The 8,521-nt window shown below is 42.5% G+C and overlaps 1 pseudogene; it reads left to right on the forward strand.

Moving 5' to 3' along the window:
- Window positions 1-5,292: 5,292 nt before the first annotated feature.
- On the forward strand, window positions 5,293-6,405 carry LOC117090914 (annotated as a pseudogene).
- Window positions 6,406-8,521: the final 2,116 nt, after the last annotated feature.

Genomic DNA, 8,521 nt, shown 5'->3' on the forward strand with positions numbered 1-8,521 from the left:
CTTGGGAGGACTTACCAGTTCCACCAGGAGAGAAACTTGAACTCAGTGGGACTTCAATGGGCCCCTGCTGGTACCTTAGCTCTGGATCTGGGCTAGTCTTTCCGGGTCCTGAGTCTTCTCTGAGACCCCATGTATTTGGGCGCCAAAATATTGTCAACAAAAAGAGTCAAACTCTGTAAAATATTTTAAGGGATTTATTCTGAGCTACATATGAGTGACCATGGCCCATGACACAGACCTCAGGAGGTCCTGAGAACAGATGCCTAAGGTGGTCGGGACACAGCTTAGTTTTATATATTTCAGGGAGGCATGAAACATCAATCAAATACACTTAAGAAATACATTGGTTTCATTCAGGAAGGTGGGACAACTCAAAGTAAGGGCTTCCAGGCTACAGGTAAATTTAAATATTTTCTGGCTGATAATTGGTTGAATTTGTCTGACCCATATGAGAGAGAGAGAGAGAGAGAGAGAGAGAGGAGAGAGAGAGAGAACTGTCCCTTCCCTTGTCTTTTTGTTCTGTTCAGACTTTCACTGAATTGGATGATGCTCAACCACGCAGGGCATCTGCTCTAGTCAGTCCGCTAATGTAAATACTAATCTCTACTGGAAACACCTGAACAGACACATTCAGAAGTAATACTTAACCAGTTATCAGGATATTTCATAGCCCTGTTAAGCTGACACATAAAATTAATCATCACAGAAGCTCACCGATTGTTTGGACGAACAGAGGCAAGATGGTGCACCTCCGGGTTCTTCTTCACCAACTTTTCCCGCGCGAGCGAAAATGCAGCCGGCGCCCGGGAAGGTGCAGACCAACTAGGCATGCGCCAGGTGATGTCAATCCGAAGAGACCAACATTTACCTGGTCGCACCTGCGGAACGTCCCCCGACACGCCCGTACCCCGCCTATTGCCCTCCCACTCCTAGAAAAGCCGCTGCGGAGGGACACCACGCGCGGCTTTCTCACAGCTCCACTCCTGTCGGGATGTCGGGACTGTGGGAACTCCGTCTGAGAGCCCCACCGGGGGACTCTGTGGGCCTTCTTTGCGGGAGGCCTACAGACCTCTTCCCCACACCTTAGGTGACCAAAATAAACTTGCAGTTTTGCTCCTACACTTGCCTAGTCGCTGGTTCTTTTGTGCCCGCTCTGGTGGTCTTAGAAAATCACCTATGATTAATTGATTTTTTTGAGGGTGCAAAAAGCTACTCAGTGATGAGTATAATAAAATATTAGAAAGAGTTTTTTTTTTGGTTGACTCAGAATTTTGGCTAAAATCTAAAGCTGAGAACAATAGGTGTTAAGAAATCCTATATTCCAAAGGGAGTTCTTAGCATACCCTACAGGACTTTCCAAAACTGGTCTAAGGACAATTACCAACAGCCTATATGAGGAAATGATAGAGACTCATTGAAACCACCTTTGCAAAATTATGACAGAGAAAACTGACATTTTGCTTCTAAGCTACAAGATGTCTTTGGTGATTCCTCAGTGTAGGCCAAACTAACTTCGGGAGGCACTTAATTTATACTTCAACCTTAAAGCAAAGATGATAATAGCCCTTTCCTAAAACTAAACCACCTCTGTACAACTAATGAAAGGCCACAGGTTAGGATTATGAGAGGGTCTGAATTCTGCTGAAATGTAGGCAAAGTTAAATGATAACCAGCCGTTGTTCTGGAGGTCACAAGATTTGTAACTTCCCCAATTACTCCTACAGATAACATCTACTGTTATAGAACCCAAGATTGGCCTTTTGAGATTTTTTTCAGACTGTTAACATTTCTCAAGACCAGCTGACTCGAGCCAGATCTGCAACTCATGAGTCAATCAGTCCTGCGGCCCTACCCAGAGGCAACTCAGTGGTGAAGACTATTTTCCATGCCCCTATGATTTGACCCCAATCAATCAATATTCCCCATTCTCTAGCCCTCTGCCCACCAACTATCCTTTAAAACCCCTAAACTTCTAGCCTTCAGGGAGACTGATTTGAGTGATACTTCTGGTTTTACTACATGAGTTAGCCTCCTGTCAATCAAACTCTTTCTTTACTGCTGTGCCCTAGTCTCAGTGAATTGCTGTTGCCTGTGCAGAAGGCAGGAAGAACCTGCCGGTGATTACATGATTGCAGAGACAAATTATTTGAAAGAATTTGTGAATTGAAAGATTGCTGGCGTCTGGTGTGGTGGCTTACATTTGTAACCCCAATACTTTGGGAGGCCAAGGGGGGAAGATTGCTTGAGCTTAGGAGTTCAAGACTGGCCTGGGGAACATAGCAAGTCGTCATCTCTAATAAAAATAAAAAAATAAAAAAGTTAGCTGGGCATGGTTGTGCATGTCTGTAGTCCCAGCTACTAGGGAGACTGAGGTGAGAGAGGATTGCTTGAGACTGGGAGATAGAGGCTACAGTGAGCTACAATTATACCACTGCACTCCAGCTAGGGTGACAGAATGAGACTCTTAAACAAACCAAAAAGGATTACTGAGGTATATCCCCTCCCACCCTGATTCCAAGTGAGAGGTGAAACAAGAGGGCGCTTTGCAGAGATTGGGCACTGCTTGCTGAAGGTGGACAGAGCCTTACTCCTTGACTCTATGCTTGCTCGACTATGGGAGCTTGTAAATTTGAGACAGCGTGGAGAACAAAAAAGTGTTTGGAAGAACCTGACCTATGTCCCTTATTGAAGAGGACAAAGACACTTCTGTGTGACTATTGTTTAGAGAGGCCCAGTGGTGAGAAGTTAGCACAAGTTGCACCTGATGACAGGGTAAGGTGGGGTGCCTTCAAGGTGCAGCTTTATTATTTGGTGAGCAGGTATATGAGCTCCCCTCATCCCAGAAGAAGCAGATGTGGGTTTGAGTCCTCTACAAAGGGCTTTATCCAAGCGGACTCCCTATTGGTGAGGAGAGCCTACAAGAAAAAAGCCATGCTGGATGCTTCACTAGAAGTTGAGAGCTAAGGTAGAGTCACAGGAGGCCTTCCAGAGAGCATCTCACCTGTATCCGGGAATGATGCCCTGCAGAAATTCCCCAGGGATGTATCTCTGTGTAGGATCTCCTAAGACCCATCGAAGGACACCATGAGAGACAACTGGTATTTGTGTATCAGTCAGGTTTCAACCAGAGAAGCAGAACCAGGAGAACAGATACACACAGTCATGCACTACCTAATGATGTTTTGGTTAACAATGGATCACATATCTGACATAAGGATATCCATAAGATTATAATGAAGGTGAAAAATTCCTAGTGACATCCTATCTCTAGGGACATCATAGCTGTCACAACATCACAGCACAACAATTGCTCATTACTCATGTGTTCGTAGTGATGCTGGTGTAAACAAACCTACTTCACTGCCAGTCGTATAAAAACTAGGACATACGGTTATGTATGATAAATAAACCTGACGACAATACGTGCCTCTGTTATTGATTTATGTACTTAATATACTATACTTCTTTTTTTTTTTTTGAGATGGAGTTTCACTCTTGTCACCCAGGCTGGAGTGCAATGGTGTGATCTCGGCTCACTGCAACCTCTGCCTCCCGGGTTCCAGGGATTCTTCCGCCTCAGCCTCCTGAGTAGCTGGGATTACAGACATGCACTACCATGCCTGGCTAATTTTTTGTGTTTTTAGTAGAGACGGGGTTTCATCATGTTGGCCAGGCTGGTCTCAAACTCCCAACCACGGGTGATCTGCCCGCCTCGGCCTCCCAAAATGCTGGGATTACAGGTGTGAGGCACCGCGCCTGGCCATTATACTTTTTAATGTTATTTTAGAGTACGTTCTTTGTATTTATCTATAAAAAAATTAGTTAATTGTAAAACAGTCTCAGGCAGGTCCTTCAGGAGGTTTTCCAGAACAAGGCGTTGTTATCACAGGAGAGGACAGCTTCATGAATGTTATTGTCCCCGAAGACCTCCCAGTGGGACAAGATGAGGAAGCAGAACAGTGATATTGATGATCCTGACGCTGTGTAGGCCTAGCCCAATGTATGTGTTTGTGTCTTAGTTTTTAACAAAACTATTTAAAAAGTAAAAAAAAAAATTAAATAGAAAAAACTTATATAATAAGAATATAAAGAAAGAAAATATTTTTGTATAGCTGTACAATACATTTGTGTGGTAAACTGTGTGTTAATACAAAAAAAGTGAAGTCGTTTGGAGATTTCTCAAAGAACTTAAGACAGAACTACCTTGGAACCAACCCGAATGTCCATCAATGATAGACTGGATAAAGAAAATGTGGCACATATACACCATGGAATACTATGCAGCCATAAAAAAGGATGAGTTCATGTCCTTTGCAGGGACATGGATGAAACTGGAAACCATCATTCTCAGCAAACTGTCACAATAACAGAAAACCAAACACCACATGTTTTCACTCATAAGTGGGAGTTGAACAATGAGAACACATGGACACAGGGAGGGGAACATCATACACTAGGGCCTGTTGGGGAGTAGGGAGCTAGGGGAGGTATAGCACTAGGAGAAATACCTAATGCAGGCGACGGGTTGATGGGTGCAGCAAACAAACATGGCACGTATATACCTATGTAACAAAACTGCACGTTCTGCACATGTACCCTAGAACTTAAAGTAAAACAAAAACAAAAACAAAAAAGACAGAATTACCATTCAACCCAGCAATCTCATCCCTGAGTATATACCCAAAGGAATATAAATTGTTCTACCAAAAAGGCACATGCATGTGCAGGTTCATTGCAGCACTATTCACAATGGCAGAGACATGGAATCAACCTAGATGCCCCTCAGTGGTGGACTGGATAAAGAAAATGTGGTACATATACACCATGAAATACTATACAGCTGTAAAAAAATAAAATCATGTTCTTTGCAGCAACATGGATGGAGCTGGAGGCCATTATCCTAAGCAAACTGATGTAGGAACAGAGAACCAAATACCACGTGTTCTCACTTATAAGTGGGAGCTAAACATTGGGTATACAGGGAGGCAGAGTGGAACAAAAGACACTGAGGCCTACTTGAGAGTGGAGGTTGGGAGAGAGTGAGGATGGAAAAACTGCCTGTTGGGTACTGTGTTCATACCTGGGTAACGAAATCATTTGTACACGAAACCCCGGCAACATGCAATTTACCCATGTAACTAACAAAGCTGCACATGTACCCACTGAACCTAAAATAAAAGTTAACAAAAAAAGGAAAAAGTTTATTAAGTAAAAAATATTAGAATAAGCTAAGGTTAATTTACTACTGAAGAAAGAGACTTCACTTCATGGCAGGTGCGGCCTGACTGTGAGCCGGCTGGGCAGCCTCAGCTGAGAGTGGACTGGTGGCCGTGGCCCTCCTTAGGAGACCACCAGAACACCTCTTACTGTGGCCTCACCATGGCGACCTACGGGCAGACCTGCATGTGGCCAGTGTATATTTCTTCATCATATATTAACCTTGGTAAAGCTGCCAGAGATGTTTTTAACAAAGGATTTGGTTTGGGGTTGGTAAAACTGGATATGAGAACAAAGTCATGAAGTGCTGTGGGATTCTCAACATCTGGTTCATTTAATACAGACACTGGAAAAGGTTTTGGGGTCTTGGAGACCAAATATAAACGGTGTGAGTATGATGAGACTTTCCCAGAAAAATGAGACGCTGATACTACTCTGGGAACAGAAATCACAATTGGACCAGGTTTGTCAAGGTTTGAAACTAATATTTGATACCACCTTCTTAGCAATTACAGGAAACAAAAGTGGTAAAATCAAGTCCTCTTGCAAGAGGGAGTGCAGAAACCTTGCTTGTGATGTGAATTTTGATTTTGCTGGATCTGCAATCTATGCTTCAGCCGTCTTTGATTACGAGGGCTGGCTTGCTGGGTACCGGATGACCACTGACAGTGCCAAGTCAAAGCTGACAAGGAATAAGTCTGCGGTGGGCTACTGGATGGGGGACTTTGAGCTTCACACTAATGACAATAATGGGACAGAATTTGGAGGCTCAGTTTATCAGAAGGTATGTGACAATCTTGACACTTCAGTAAACTTTGCTTGGACATCAAGTACCAACTGTACTCATTTTGCCATCGACACTAAATATCGGTTGCATTTCACTGCTTCTGTTTTTGCAAAAGTCAACAACTCTAAGTTTAATCCGAGTGGAAAGAAAGAGAATTCATTTACACTCAGACTCTGAGGCCTGCTGTGAAGCTTGCACTTCCTGCTCTGCTAGATAAAAAGCACAGTAATGCAGGAGGCCAAACACCTGGGTTTGTCCTGGAGTTGGAGACTTAATCCAGTTGAAAGAAATGGCAATGGATATCAGAAGATTTGGCTTTAATACATTTTCATTATGACCAGCAGACTCTCCCCACAAAGAAGGTGATCAAAACAAAGGATATAAACAAGAGCTATATTTAGAATATTTAAACAGCTACTCGTTAGCTGGTTTCTAGTTGAATTGGTTATGTATCTAGTTAGCAATATGCTGCAACCATGCAGCCACCTATACATTATTTAAGTATATTTAACTGTTAAATGCACTACCCACCAATCATGAAATAAACCTTTATGAAAACTGTAGAAAAAAATTTTTTTAAATGAATTTAGTGTAGCTTGAGTATTACAGTGTGTATAAAATCTACAGTAATGTACAATAATGTCCTAGCCTTTCACATTCACTCACCACTCCCTGATTCACCCAGAGCAACTTCCAGTCCTGCAAACCCCGTTCATGGTACGAGCCCTATCGTGGTGTACCATAAATATTTTATATTGTATTTTGATGGTACCTTTTCTATGTTTAGATACATTTAGATACACAAATATGTGCCATTTTGTTACAATTGCCTACAGTAACATCCAGTCCAGGTTTGCCGCCTAGGAGCAATTGGCTATACCTCACAGCCCAGGTGTGGAGTAGGATATCCGATCTAGGTTTGTGTAAATACAATCTATGACCTTTGCACAAAACAACGTTGTTTAGGGTTACATTTATCAGAACATATCCCTGTAATTCAGTGAGACCTGGCTGTGTTAAATGATGTACAGCAGTGGCTCATGCTTGTCATCCCAGTGCTTTGGGAGGCCAAGACAGGAGGCTTGCTTGAGGCCAGGAGTTTGAGACCAGCCTGGGCAGCATAGTGGGACTCCCCAGTCCTTAAAGAAATAAAAAATTGGCTGGGTGTGGTGGTGCTTGCCTATAGTCCTACCTATTCAGGAGGCTGAGGCTGGAGACTCGCTTGAGCTCAGGAGTTCAAGATGGCAATAAGCTGTGATTGTGCCACAGCACTCCAGCCTGGGCAACAGAGCAAGACCCTGCAAGGAATTGGCTCACGGCTGGGCAATTCCAAAATTCATAAGGCAGGCTGCCAGGAAGGGCAGACTGGGACTCTCTAGCAGAAGCCGAAGCTGCTGACGCTGCTGTCTATAGGTAGAAATTCATCTTTATCAGGGAAGCCTTAATTCCACTCTTAAGACCTTTCAACTGATATTGAACCAATTTCACCTAGATCATCTAGGATACTTTCCCTTCCTTAAAATCAACTGGTTACGGGCTTTAACAAAAACTACAAAATACCTTCAATAAATATCTAGATTAGTGTTGGATTGAGTAGCAGGGGACTATTGCCTAGCAAAGTTGACACATCAAAAAACCATCCCAGGTATCTTCCACACAAAATCATGGCCAGATAACAATAGTACCAGAGCAAGACTTTTCCCTTTTCTTCGAATTCCGCATCTCTTGAGGCTGGAGGGCAGCAGCTCTTCCCCACTGCTGGTTTGTGAGAGCTGTATGTAGAGGAGAACAAAAATTAGCCGGGAGTGGTGACAGGCAACTGTAATCCCAGTTACTCATGAGGCCGAGATAGGAGAATCGCTTGATTCTGCAACCAGGAGGTGGAGGCTGCAGTGAACAGAGATCGTGGACTGTACTCCAGCCTGGGTGACAAAGTGAGACTCTGTCTCAAAAAACAACAAAAAAAAATTGAAACAGAGAATGAATTGGTTATAAGAATAATATTTTGATTTACACTGGATTAAACTTTTTCAGATAGTCAAATGAGACTGTTAGAGTAGCTTGAATTTATTAGAAGAGCTAAATGATTTGTCTGATAAGTTGTCCAAGGGTATGGAGGCTCTGGTTGGAGAATAAAGCTCTTTCCTGATTGTAATATATAAATTCTGTTCATTCAATAAGTTGGTCACACGTATAAAGTAGATGATTGCTAAATAAAACATTAGTTATTACATCCAAGGCTTATCTCTTTACCTCCGCATCTATTCTCTTTGCCCTCTCTCATTTGTTGTTTTTGATGGCTACTCTCTGCTTTTACCGAGAATAGAATGAGAAAACCAGCTTAGATTGCGTATGTGAAATACTAGGAAGTGAGACTGTGTTTTCCTTCTCTGATGACTTTACAAATAGAATGATTGAAAAGTATTTTTCTCTAATAATTTGTGTACACAGAAACTTAGGATTGACCAAAAGATCTTATTTGTTCTTGACATATGTATAATTTTATGTTTTTTTAAA

The sequence above is a fragment of the Trachypithecus francoisi genome, unplaced genomic scaffold (assembly GCF_009764315.1).
Source record: "Trachypithecus francoisi isolate TF-2019V2 unplaced genomic scaffold, Tfra_2.0 Lachesis_group11, whole genome shotgun sequence".
NCBI classification, from domain to species: Eukaryota; Metazoa; Chordata; class Mammalia; order Primates; family Cercopithecidae; genus Trachypithecus; species Trachypithecus francoisi.